Consider the following 14,540-nt stretch of genomic DNA (forward strand, 5'->3'; position numbering starts at 1 on the left):
GAATAAGACCTATTGGCTTAACAGAAAGGAAGAAGGCTACTCTACCTTTATGGAAGTGATGCAATAATACTGGTATTGGTGACAGAAATATGTTTTTCACCAAGAAACCGATCGATCAACCAAGGAACCAAAAGACAGAGCGAGCGATAGACGTTGGAACAGGTAGGAATGGTATTGTTTTTGGTCTGAATGAGCGTCATACAGTGGCATGTCACAGTGTAGAAGGGAAAGTAGTAAAAGTAGTTATAAATAGAAATGAATGAAATCAAAGTGTATGATGCAAATAACTTTATTTAAAATTATCACTGAGTCACAAAATGATGAAGCAAGAAAGAATACAGTGTTAGTGAAACTGTTGTAAATGGCAAAATGCTGTTGCCATGAATACACATTTTAATGCTAGTAATGTAGCACCAATATATGACCCATTGTCACACTTAAACGAAGCTCTGGCTGACTTTGTTGAGGATGTGGCCAGGTTTCCTGGGAGGGCAGTAGTCAATGTAAAAGACTATTTCTTTGAAAAAACATATACCATCTAAAGAATGGAAGTAGACTTGATCCGACAACATTTGTGTTGGCCATTGTACCAATCATGAAGTACACGATTTTTTGCAGTCACTGTCTTTTCCCCAGTAAATTTTCGAGTCAGGCGGACCTTTGACCCAGTACATTTCCCGGTAACAGCCATGCCATATTTTGTTGTGTCTTTCGTTCTCGTTTTGTATTTGTTTTCGTTTTCGGTAGTGACACAGATTGTGTTCGATAATTCAAACTAAGTTTTCCTTGCTGTTTTTCTCCTTTTCTTTTTTTTCCTTTTTTTAATTTTTTTTATATTTTTTTTATATATATTTTTTTTGTCTCATCTCTTTTTTCAAAAAATGTGTCGCATTGATCATAATCCGCCATGAAATTTCAGGAATGTTTATGTGAGCACTTACCATAAGTTTTAAACTTGTTGTGCTCCTTCTTAATGATGTTGTTATATTATCATGTGTCTGTTTACGAATAAAATACTGTTTAAAGGAATTCCAGGAAGCGCTGTTGTGTTGAGGCCTTGTTAAGGTTAATTTTTTTCCAAAAAATACTTGTTGAAGTTATTATTATTTTTATTATTATCATATTATGTTGAAGTAACACGCCGTACAAGCCGTTACGCTGAATGCGTGGAGGTGTCGGGGGCGGGGGGGGGGGGGTGGAGAGAGAGTTGACTCTGATATCTATGAGGCCCTGTAAGCGTTACAGACGGTTTCGGTTTCGGTTTCGAAGGAAGGGAGACAACATCTGCTAACAATTTGCGTATGAATATTTTTTAGTACAACAATGTTAAAATAGATGTATTTTTCACATAAAAAATACACATGTTATTGTTTGTTTGAAAGACCCTGGTAAAAATAGACAACAAACTTTCAAGTTTGAAAAAAAAGTACTTTTTGTGTTGTCCGTTTGTGATAAAGTTCACCTGTGCTCTACAATGTCTCCCAAACTGACGACTATATTTTGTACTCATTTACATTGTACAGTGAAGGGTTCGACAGTGGTAGTCTATGAACTCATACACATGTTTTTGTTAGAATTCAAATTCTTGTGACACACTTCTTCTTGTTCATTTCCTGTGCCTGTGATTTGTTTGAGCACATTGTGAGGTATTTGACCACAGACTACAAACGGAAACAAAGAACGAAAAACAAAAATAAAAACATGCACCAGCAATCACAGTCTACTGCCCTCCAAAGAACACTCGCTGGGGAAAATCAAATTACAAAACTTCGAAAGCACTCACGAGAAACGCGCATATTCGCAATCACTCCAAGTTTTTATAAAAAAAACGCTGGCGCTGGACCCGAGTACTCTTCAGACTGGCTCGCTCCCCCAGTATGAAAGTTTTTGTCTTGTGCACGTGGATTTAAAAAAAATTTTTTTATTTATTTTACACAATTAAAAAAATTATTAGAGTAAAATAAAACATTAAAACGTTCATAATAAACAATAGTAAACAAGAATTACAAAAAAAATAGACCGCCCATGCCGGGAATCGAACCCGGATCACTTTGGCCATAGACGAATCGCTTTCCACCCGGATCACTTGGATTAAAAAAAATAAAAAAATAAAATTATTTATTTATTTCACACAATTAAAAAAATTATTAGAGTAAAATAAAACATTAAAACGTTCATAATAAACAATAGTAAACAAGAATTTAAAAAAAAATAAAAAATAGACCGCCCATGCCGGGAATCGAACCCGGCCGGATCACTTAGGCCATAGACGGACGTGCTACGACAACTTTACAAGAGTTGTGAGCCTTGAATCACTGTGTGTATCTGTCGCTCTCTGTCTTTCAGTCTCACCGAGACCACACACTGCATTGTAGTTTCTTTGCCGAGACCAACGGCGACTTCCTGTACATACGTCACAGAAATCCCCCATGAACAAAAATTTCTCCACCTGCAAGCTACTTACCCGACGCCTAAAGACGAGCCGCTCTGGCGGCCCGTCAAAAACCCAACGAGAAAGTGTACATAGAAATCACGAGTACGTTACTTCCCGACTAACTACGCAAAGTTATCGGCTCACCACATCCGATCTAGCAAGGCTTTTACATAGGATAAGACCATCACTGCACTTGTATTGAACAACAGTGGCGGATTTAGGAGGGGAGGGGGCCCGGGCCCCCCCTTCAGGGAAGAAAAAAGAGAGAGAGAGAGAGAGAGAGGGGGGGGAGAGAGAGAGAGAGAGAGAGAGAGAGAGAGAGAGAGAGAGAGAGAGAGAGAGAGAGATGATTGAATGACAGTTTCTGAGGTCAGGTGGCCCTAGATTGCAGCATTTGGCTTCCTTGAAACTGAATAAAATTCCGGACCCCCCTAGCATGTTCGGGCGCTTCGCGCCCTCAATTAACCCTCAATTCAGGCCCTTCGCGCCTTCTAGTTTGTGCAAAAAGGTTTGGGTGGGCCAACCCCGTCCCCCCCAACCCCGCCACCCCCCCCCCCCCCCCCTTCCATAAGATCCTGGATCCGCCCTTGAACAATATGAGTGCTCTCTGTGCACAGTGAAAATTGTTGATGAATAATTATATTTGTGGCTTTTTAAGAAATTAATTCATCCAAAAAAAGTCAAACTCACTACAACAAGCATTCAGGCTATTTTCTTTCTACATGTAGTATGTGCCCAAATAGAGAGATGGTCTTATCCCAAGGAGATGCCTGACCAGATCTGAGACGGTAAGCTGAACCGTTTACACGGGAAAGAGTGTGCCCTTAGGCCAAAAAAAAATAGGTGTGGTTAAAGTAACATACCCACAAAAAAAAATAGGGTAGGAAGGTAGGCAATCACTTTTTTTTTTAACTTTTTTTTCTAATGTGTACAAATTAAACCTACTTGACAGGGAAATAAGTGTGCGACTCGAGCGCTTTCGCTTTCATTGCGTTTTCTGCACTTTTTTTAAAAAATTTTTTAACAAATGTAATAAAAAGTTATAAGGTCGGCCCCTAAAAATAGGGTAGGTCGGGTTACCGTAACCACACCTATTTTTTTTTTAGGCCTAGGAATCAGCCAGGATCTACATTGCACAACAACAATAGCAGAAGAATGAGATCTCACTCTGAGAAGTGGGAAGCGGCCGACTTCGAACAGATTATATTCACTGCAGCGAGATGGACAGACTTGTAATTGCCTTTAAAAGACCCGCAGATGTTCTGAGATGGACACATGTGCCTATACCAGCGTTAAGTTGACGAAAGAGAGAAAAAAAAGATACAAAACACAAATCGATCTGCAACAACGACTAAACTGAACCAAGACAACAGAATTAAAAACTGCTTCACTCTTATTTAGCCTACTGGTGACAGCTCACTCTGTCAAATATGCATTTTATCCTTGGGTATTACTGTCATTAACAAAGACAAGCAGATCCTCATAATTATTGTAGAAAGAGAAAAAAACAGGATCAGCAATTAAAACGCAATAAAAAATATTTAAAAAAACATGTTCATTTCATCAATAAATTATGGTCTTCCGGACGACCAAATCTTTGCAATTGTTGATACCTTCGATCTCTTTGGGCATGAGTGAAGACGTAACATGCTTGCGTTAACAATACCCAAAAGAAAATGTCATACTCTGTTTAGATAGCCAATGATTGTTGTAGCAAGACACAGAACACGAAAATGATGTTTAGTTCGTCTGACGCATGTCCTCAATCCTCCCTGGACCTGTACACCCAGCCCTCCGACCGTCCCCTTCGTTCTGCTGCTGACCCACTCCGCCTTCACATCCCTCGCTCGAAACTCGCATCTGCTGGTCAGCGTGCATTTCCCTCCGCGGGCCCCTCCGTCTGGAACTCCCTGCCGCTTGAGCTTCGCCAGAGCCCCTCCCTTGACGCGTTCAAGAGTAGGTTGAAGACTCAGTTCTTCCCGTAGCTGGCTGCGACTTTCATGTTCGACGTGATGTGTTGTGCCCCAAAAGACATCCTTGTGCTGTGCTCTATGAGAGGTGTTTTCTTTGTGCTTAATATTATTTTGTTTGGACCTAGCTATTGATGTGTACATTGTTGTTAAACAGTTGTTTGTTGTATGTTTATCAGGGTTTGCTAGTGTGTGATAGGGTTCGTGTCCATCTGTAGATGTTAGTTTCTTTGTTAGTCCTGTGTTGACAACTCTTCGACAAGCGCTTGTAACTGTACCCACGGAATACGCGCTATATAAGCTTCCTATTGATTGATTGATTGATGTCCTAACAAACTAGGTTTTAATTAAGACATAGAATATTATAGGTTTACCTTTGTGGCTGAAAACAGAATTGAAGAAATGAAATCGTTTTCGGTGGATATGGTGGACTGTTGGATTAATACATTTGACTCGAAGCCTTTTATAGCATTAAAAAACTTGATGTTCATCAACACGAGTAACATGAACAAGGTTATCATAAATTATATAAACATCAGCGGGACATGACCTGCCAACACCTTTTTTGCGTCGTTAGGGAGAGCATATGTAACAGATGTTTCCAAGGACTCAAAATCTAAGTCCTTCCAGTGGAAAAAGGTCTGCTCACTATCTCAGATCTGCCCTGGCTTTTACATGGGATAAGATCATCCATCCACTTGGACGCATACCAAAGCTCAAACGCCTGGCTGCTTTTCGTGCAGAGTGAGAATTTATCATGTGTTTGATTCATTTTACGAACAATCGACTAGTGTTCTTCAAGAAATTAATTCATTCAAAAAATCACACTCTTCACAGCAGCCAGGTTTTAGATTGTTGGTATGTGCCAAAGTGGAAGGATATGGTCTTGGAGAAGATTATCAGAATCGGTTACTCAGGCAGGGGCGGGGATGTAGCTCAGTTGGTAGCGCGCTGGATTTGTATCCAATTGGCCGCTGTCAGCGTGAGTTCGTCCCCACATTCGGCAAGAGATTTATTTCTCAGAGTCAACTTTGTGTGCAGACTCTCCTCGGTGTCCGAACACCCCCGTGTGTACACGCAAGCACAAGACCAAGTGCGCACGAAAAAGATCCTGTAATCCATGTCAGAGTTCGGTGGGTTATAGAAACACGAAAATACCCAGCATGCTTCCTCCGAAAGCGGCGTATGGCTGCCTAAATGGCGGGGTAAAAACGGTCATACACGTAAAATTCCACTCGTGCAAAACACGAGTGTACGTGGGAGTTTCAGCCCACGAACGCAGAAGAAGAAGAAGAAGAAGGTTACTCAGGAAGGACTTTTTATGAACAGGCGAAGGGTGAAATCGACTGCTGTTATCGCATGCTATGTGCAAGCTTGCACAAAGCGCAATTTACGAAGCAGAAGATCGTAACGCGCAAAACAATATATCATGAAGGTTTTGATGTTCCAATTAACGTTTGTATCGAAAGCGATGCTTAGTTTGGTGGAATAAATGTAAACACTTATTCGTGTGAAGTGTTTGATAAGGTTTGTCAGCGCAAATGTCATGCACAACAAAAAAGGGGGGGGAAACACTAAATGCGGTTTTGTGTGTGTGTGTGTGTGTGTGTGTGTGTGCGTGTGTGCGCGCGTGTGTGTGTGTGTGTGTGTGCGTGCGTGCGTGCGTGTATGCGGACGTACGTGCTTGCGTCCCCACCCCCCTGTACTGATAATCAAAAATACCTGCCTTTTGCCGCTGCCATGTTAACAGCGCAGCTGACAGCCAGAACCAAGAGGACACATAGGTAATACTTCATCCTGACAGCTGCTGTACTTTCTGGATGACACAATGTGGAAACTGATGTTTTACAATTTATCCGCGATTTCATTATCATTTAGAAAAGAGACTCAAACGAGCTACAATTAATCGTTTTATAAAGTTAAGGCCGTTTTTTTCATCATCATTGACACATTCATAACCGTCAAGTGTGACGGTGAAGAGGAAAAACCCACAAGGTCTGACAATGTTTTTTCCACACAAAATGAGATGTTAAAGTAATATACTAAAAAATGATTATGATTCATTCTATCTTTTTTTTTTTTAGTTGGACATTTCGAAGTTTTAAATGCACTCAAGCCCACAAACCTTTTTTTTTATTTTTTATTTTTTTAAACATCTCAATACCTAGAGAATGTATATACAAACTGTATACACACACTGCCTCGCGGGAAAACTGTTTGGCTCACCGACACAGATTTGGCCAGGCTTTCTTGTACAATATATATATATGAAGTCTTATATCGCGCGCGTATCTCCAGACTCGGACTCAAGGCGCAGGGATCTATTTATGCCGTGTGAGATGGAATTTGTTTTACACAATACATCACGCATTCACATCGACCAGCAGATCGCAGCCATTTCGGCGCATATCCTACTTTTCACGGCCTATTATTCCAAGTCACACGGGTATTTTGGTGGACATTTTTTTTTTATCTATGCCTATACAATTTTGCCAGGAAAGACCCTTTTGTCAATCGTGGGATCTTTAACGTGCACACCCCAATGTAGTGTACACGAAGGGGCCTCGGTTTTTCGTCTCATCCGAAGACCATGCCTCCACTTGATCAAACATCGAAAATCAAAACCTTGCCCTCTGTGCACAGTGGGATTTTGTTAATGAATTTATTTTTAAAGGTGGTCTTCTACATTTTTGCTTTTTTTCAATAATCTTATGGTTAGATTTCGCTAAAACGTTATGTCAGATGATGAATGAACCATGGGGAAAAAAGTTATAGAAAAAAAATATATGTAAAAAAAAGATTTTATTTTTGGGTAGCGTGACTCACGCTTCCAATATTTTGTTTTCTGTTTGCTGAGAACATGTGCTTTTCCTAAAAATACTGACCAATCAAATTCATGTCACTTTGCTTATAGCCACGCCCAAACAAGTGCAGCAACAGTTTGACACTGGAGCGCTGCCCACGCTTTTTTTTAAACGCACGAAATGCACGGGATTTGAGAGGAGTTTTGCGCTTGGCATTTTCCAAATAAGGATATCCTACTATGAGTACTGGACGCTGGAATACTACAATGAATTTTCAAACGGCTACACTGGCTTCGTCTTTCCTGATCGAAAGGGGGTGTATTGTTGATATTTGTAGATAATAGACTCTGCATTTTAATGGTCAAATGGCGATTTCGGTATAGAAATGAAGACAAGGACCTTTAAGAAATTATTTCATCAAAAATTGCCGCTGTGCACAAAAGGCACCTAGGCTTCTCCTTTATGGTATAAGACCAAGCGGAAAGATGGTCTTATCCCATGCTAAATCCCTGGCCAAATCTGAGATAGTTAGACGAACGGTTTTTCACGGGAAAGAAAATGCTTTTTTTAGCAAATAAAATAATGAAAGCTTATCTCTCAAACAAATAATGTGAACTCGGTTACTGCTCTGTCCGTTGGTGTATTCGAGTTCCACAGAATGCCGCATCACTGCAGAGCAGTAGAGGTTTTTATATCACTAAATCCAGGATGCGCAAAAAATTTAATGCAAAAGGGAACTATCTGATAAAGGAATAATTAATGGAAATGGCTGTGCTGAACAACAGTACACACCTGTCTTGTTTGCGATAGATAACAACCGTCGATGTCAAGCCTTTGTGGGCCACGGTCCAGGGAGGGGGGTGGGGGGGGGGGGGTGAAAATCGAGAGAGGGCACACAGACAGAAAACAAAATTAGAAAATATAATAACATAACATAACATATGAAAACTTTAATGTCCATTTTCATAATACATAAACATGGAAATTTGTCTTTTGGCACCACATCGCATTACTTATAACACAAAGACAACCATAACAAGTCGCGTAAGGCGAAAATACAACATTTAGTCAAGTAGCTGTCGAACTCACAGAATGAAACTGAACGCAATGCCATTTTTCAGCAAGACCGTATACTCGTAGCATCGTCAGTCGACCGCTCATGGCAAAGGCAGTGAAATTGACAAGAAGAGCGGGGTAGTAGTTGCGCTAAGAAGGATAGCACGCTTTTCTGTACCTCTCTTTGTTTTAACTTTCTGAGCGTGTTTTTAATCCAAACATATCATATCTATATGTTTTTGGAATCAGGAACCGACAAGGAATAAGATGAAAGTGTTTTTAAATTGATTTCGACAATTTAATTTTGATAATAATTTTTATATATTTAATTTTCAGAGCTTGTTTTTAATCCAAATATAACATATTTATATGTTTTTGGAATCAGCAAATAATGGAGAATAAGATGAACGTAAATTTGGATCGTTTTATAAATTTTTATTTTTTTTTTACAATTTTCAGATTTGTAATGACCAAAGTCATTAATTAATTTTTAAGCCACCAAGCTGAAATGCAATACCGAAGTCCGGGCTTCGTCGAAGATTACTTGACCAAAATTTCAACCAATTTGGTTGAAAAATGAGGGCGTGACAGTGCCGCCTCAACTTTCACGAAAAGCCGGATATGACGTCATCAAAGACATTTATCAAAAAAATGAAAAAAACGTTCGGGGATATCAATCCCAGGAACTCTCATGTAAAATTTCATAAAGATCGGTCCAGTAGTTTGGTCTGAATCGCTCTACACACACGCACGCACGCACACACACACACACACACACACACACACACACACATACACCACGACCCTCGTCTCGATTCCCCCCTCGATGTTAAAACATTTAGTCATAACTTGACTAAATGTAAAAAGAATGATAACATTAACATTTTTTTTCTCTACTAATAACATTATCACAAAAGAAGGGTAACAGGCGCCGCGCGCGGTCATCCAGCAATAAACCTATGACCAGAGATTGTTAAAGGTACTGAACTTGTCAAATCCAGGTGCACGGAGCCACTGGGGCTTTTAGTCATACCTCAGGCAGCGATTCGTTAGAAGAACTACCAAGTTTCATTGACTTGCACCCAAAGAGTCAAGAACTGCGATTTTTTTACGAATTAATTTCGTACTCGGACCCGGCTGGTCTTGACGCCGAAGAAGAAGAAGGATCTAAATTTAGATCAGGTAGATCACCACATCATGCACAAAAAGACACGTCACTAGCAAACTATGTCAGACGTCATCATGAGTTTGTGTAAAACAAAATGGAGGCCGGAATCACTCAGTTGAATCGAACGCCGACCAAACACCACGTAACAAGAAAAATGTTCATTCAAAATGAACAGCGTCGATGCAATGTCCACCAAAGATTTATTTTGGGAAGTGTTAAAGGTTAGGGTCAAAAGTTAATGAATTGCATGTTGTGCTGGATATATAAATTGTTTATTTCAGTCAATGCTTGCTATGAATTGATCAAACAGCCACAAGAAAAAAACACTTTTTAATTAAAAAATAGAGCTTGTTTGAAACAGGTAGAAAGGAAGAGTTGATATTGCAATATCTGTACGTGGGAATGTGGTGACAAAGAGTGCTAAAAGTAGTAAGTCGGCCTCAGATCCATTTCAAATATTTATTGCAGAAAAACAAAATACAAATTACAAAAAAAAAACAGAACCATTACCAGGTGTCATAGGAATGTTTGAAAACAATAGTTTTAATTTTACCCTGTAAATACAGGAATCAGAATTAAACACCTCAAATTGGCACATGCATAATGAATCACCTGGAATTGCAACAGGGAGATACTGAAGTAATTGGAAACAAACATCTGAAATTGACAGAGAAACAATTGAAAACATAGTACCAGTTGACATGAGCATACAATATTTTAATGGAAGTGCATTTTTAGCACGAAGCATCCGCAGGAGGATGCACTAACAATTACATATTGCCACAAAATGTGTACGGACATTCACAACCGTGCATTATTAGCACAGAACACATACATGGGGGCGCACAAAACATTATTGTGACAATAATTTACACGAAACATTTCACATAAGTACATTTTTCAGCATGGTGCATCTACAGGAGGGTGCTCCAACAATGATGCATAGTGCCAACATTTAGCGCAAACTTTTCACAACAGTGCATTATTACCACAAAGCGCATACAGCGATTATATAGTAGCAAGTTGCACTAAACATTTGAACAAAATGCATTTTGTTCAAATGTTAACAGCACAGCACCAAGTTTTGCATAAGTGCACAACAGCACTGACCATTTCACAAAAGTGCATAACAGCTGTGACAATTTTACAAAAGTGCATTGACCATTTCAGGCAGATGGCTAACATGCAGATTTCGCTTTTGTCTGTCTTTCTTTGAAAAGTAGGCATGTTCAAGATCGATGAAGTCATGAGCAATTGGGTTAGATGACAGAAAAGATTCAAAAACGTCAGATTCAGTTAGATGACAGAAAAGATTCAAAAACGTCAGATTCAGTGTTTTGGGCACTGTTGAACAGGAACATTCTCTCCTGTTCAACAAATGTGGGTTCAATTCAAAAGCAACATTGTCACAGATAGGCTAGTGTCACATTTCTGTAAAGTTTCAAAAACATCTTCCATGTTTTGGTTACTGTTGAACAGAGGCATATTTTCCTGTTCAAAAAAGTCTGACACAAATTTTCGTAGTTGTGGGTTAAGGTTCGATCTATACCGTCCTTCAAACGAGTCGTAGAACCGTCATTGTCACAGATAGTGTTACATTTCTGTTTTACATTCAAACGAGTCGTAGAAGTAGTAGTACATTTGCGTTTGGTTGTTTTTTCTTTTAGATTCCTGTCACTCATACTAGCAGTATTGATTGAGGTACATAAATCTGTTGATGTACAGGGATGACTTGTTTGTAATGAATCTTTGTTTCCTCCACATTGAGTTTGCATTGCAGTTGGACAGAAATGAACAGGTGTTAATTGATAAACACATTGATAATGGCTTTTGAGAAAATCAATCAATTCTGCAAAGGAATTAACTTGATGACATCAAAACTGCAGCGCCATTTGAAGAATGGTTACCATTTCTGTTTCTTTGATGGGAATCAAACAAATAAAAACATTGACTATCCAAGTTACCATGAATGGCAATAGTTGACTCCTGAAAAGTAGCAAGGATATAATTTGAGACGATAAACGCCTGATGCAATCCCTCCTTAAGGTCAGTCAACTCAAAACCTTCATCATTCGCAACATCAGTAGGCAACACAGCGGGATACGTATGTCCAGAAATCATGTCGAAAAAATATTACATTTCAAAAGCATGTCCAACCACAGTTGTTGGCAAGTGTTCGTGTCCGAAGTAGCCTTCAGTGTGTGTATATATATGTATTCATGTGACAGAGAGCGTGACCTCATTGTTCAATCCTCTCTCTCTCTTCTTTCTCATTCGAACGCACACACGCAAGAACGTAGCCTACGCACGCATGCACGCGCACGCACACACACACACACACACACACACACACACACCCCGCTGACGCACAAACCACGCACACACACACTGACTGTCGGCAAGCATCTCTTTTTGTTTTCTTTACCTTTGTTTATTGTGTTTTCGATATTTGTGTTTATTTTTTGCTTGACTTATCTGTTTTATTTTAATGTTTGCTATCCACATCGTGTGATTAATGTTTCTTCTCAGTCTCCGAGTCAGTTTAGTTTCTGCACGCCGCTTTGGTACTCCTTGTTTTTCTAACTGGTGTATTGTGCGCGATTTGCGGATTTATTTTTATTCCTTTCATATGCAGTTGAAGTGTTGTGGGTGTTATTGTCTGTATATGCTATGTTGCGTCTGTGTATGCCTACAAGAATATTTGCATTCGCTCTCTGCCAGTACAAGTCCAAACTTTATTGGGTGTAATGTGCCTGTGGTCTGCTCGCAGTCGAGCACAGATAGTTTTCAAACATTCCTCCAGTGAGCCGCTGCGCGCTGCGACCTGAGTAAAGCGCTTCTTTGGTCTCTGGCAACGTTGAACTGCGCTGATATGCCCAGCGACGTGCGGACAAAGTGATATCGCCCCGCTGGCTATTTTTACCGCTGGCCCCAGCTTTGAAATTGTTTTGGCTTGGACAGTTTTGTTCATGGCGGCGCCCTGTGGCAAATTCGTGGCAAGTCTTTCCCGACCGCAGATACCAGCGTCGTCCGCGACGCTGGAATAACTAGGTTAATTTATGCACTCGCGTGAACAAGAAACTGTCGAGCTTCACAGATGTCGTCGTTGGGTAGTTTTGGGTTTGTTTTACTACCATAGGAGGATTTTTGAACTGTAAATGCACTCAGCTGCAACAAAAACGCAAAACGAAGGCTGTGAGCTGCACTGTGCCTTAAAAGTACACAGAGCGGACAGGTCTGTAAAACGTGTGAAATGTGAGGAAGGGAGAGATGGTGGGTGTGGAGGGAGGTTGAAGGGTGCCAAAGGAGTGCACAAATCAGCGGAGACCGATGAAGGCAAAGACAGACGGAGACCGATGAAGGCAAAGACAGACGGAGACCGATGAAGGCAAAGACAGACAGCTTCTCCAGGATGAGGGCACATAGAGCAAAAGGTTAAGGGGTTGACGTCATATAACTAGTCGTGAAGAAAAAGAAACAAGCGCAATGAGAGGTCGAGAAGGGGGGAACTAGAGGGAATGAGACTGGAAGTGTAAATATATGAAATCAACAACATCAACAACAACAACAACAACAACAACAACAACAACCGCAGTAAAAACAACAACAACAACAACAACCGCAGTAAAAGCCATCGAATTGTGAACACAAGGCTGATATTATTTTTGAACGGCTTTTGCAAATACGGAATGAAACTGAACGTAGTCCGCCGCTAGTACAAAAGGCAGTGAAAGTGACGAGCCTGTTTGGCGCGGTAGCGGTTGCGCTGTGCTTCATAGCACGCTTTACTGTACCTCTCTTCGTTTTAACTTTCTGAGCGTGTTTTAATCCTAACATATCATATCTATATGTTTTTGGAATCAGGAACCGACAAGGAATAAGATGAAAGTGTTTTTAAATTGATTTCGAAAATTTAATTTTCATATTAATTTTTATATATGTAATTTTCAGAGCTTGTTTGTAATCCAAATATAACATATTTATATGTTTTTGGAATCAGCAAATGATGGAGAATAAGATGAATGTAAATTTGAATCGTTTTATAAAAAAATTTTTTTTTACAATTTTCAGTTTTTTAATGACCAAAGTCATTAATTAATTTGTTAGCCTCCATGCTGAAATGCAATACCGAAGTCCGACCTTTGTCGAAGATTGCTTGGCCAAAATTTCAATCAATTTGATTGAAAATTGAAAGTGTGACAGTGCCGCCTCAACTTTTACAAAAAGCCGGATATGACGTCATAAAAGACATTTATCGAAAAAATGGAGAAAAAAAACGTCTGGGGATATCATACCCAGGAACTCTCATGTAAAATACACACACACACACACACACACACACACACACACACACACACACACACACACACACATACGACCCTCGTCTCGATTCCCCCTCTATGTTAAACATTTAGTCAAAACTTGACTAAATGTTAAAAGAAAGCCCGAGGAAAATATGTTGTGGTGCCAGATACAAAAATCACAACTGATCTCGTACCGGTTTGCGACTGCACTCACTGAACCCACTCACCAGCGAGTATCTTTAAATAACCACAGCAGGCAAGTAAAGCAAAAACACGTCCTCCAAAACGTATTATCTTATGGTGATCATTAGCCGATGATGCTAGAAATATTAAATTGTGCTTGTGCAATTTTACATGACGCTTTGTCAGGTACTATCCCAAACGCGATTTTGAAAACATTGTCTGGAGAACTGTTAAGGAGACATTCGCTAAACTGTTGTTATTGAACAAGCACTTGCAATGATTTACCCGAAAATATTGCGTAACTATACTAATTAATTTAAAGAATTAAAAAAGAAAAGCAAATAGCCTTCTGGTAGAAAACTCTTGTTCGTCAGGGCTCCGTTGGTTCAGCGTTATATTCGTTTCTCAGTGCTAGCGGGTAGATATATACGTCTAGCAGACGAAACCCGTTGGATTCATGAATTCCAATTTGAGATCTTACAAATGCAAGCACGTTTTACTGCCGTCAATGCAGAAAAAAAGTTAGGACGAAGATTAAAATAAAGACAGATTGTACATGACGAATGAACTGTTTCCAAAAAGGATCAAACCCTTTACGATTTGATTGGAATGATTGAAAGT

At 39.8% G+C, this 14,540-nt stretch overlaps 1 long non-coding RNA gene across 1 annotated transcript in view; it reads right to left on the minus strand.

Moving 5' to 3' along the window:
• Window positions 1–4,894, minus strand: part of LOC138962293 (uncharacterized) — a 5,764-nt gene extending 870 nt beyond the window's left edge. The window contains exon 1 of the long non-coding RNA XR_011454469.1: window positions 4,779–4,894. This is a non-coding gene — a long non-coding RNA (uncharacterized lncRNA). The remainder of the gene's footprint in view (window positions 1–4,778) is intronic.
• Window positions 4,895–14,540: the final 9,646 nt, after the last annotated feature.

The sequence above is a fragment of the Littorina saxatilis genome, linkage group LG3, assembly GCF_037325665.1.
Source record: "Littorina saxatilis isolate snail1 linkage group LG3, US_GU_Lsax_2.0, whole genome shotgun sequence".
NCBI lineage: Eukaryota > Metazoa > Mollusca > Gastropoda > Littorinimorpha > Littorinidae > Littorina > Littorina saxatilis.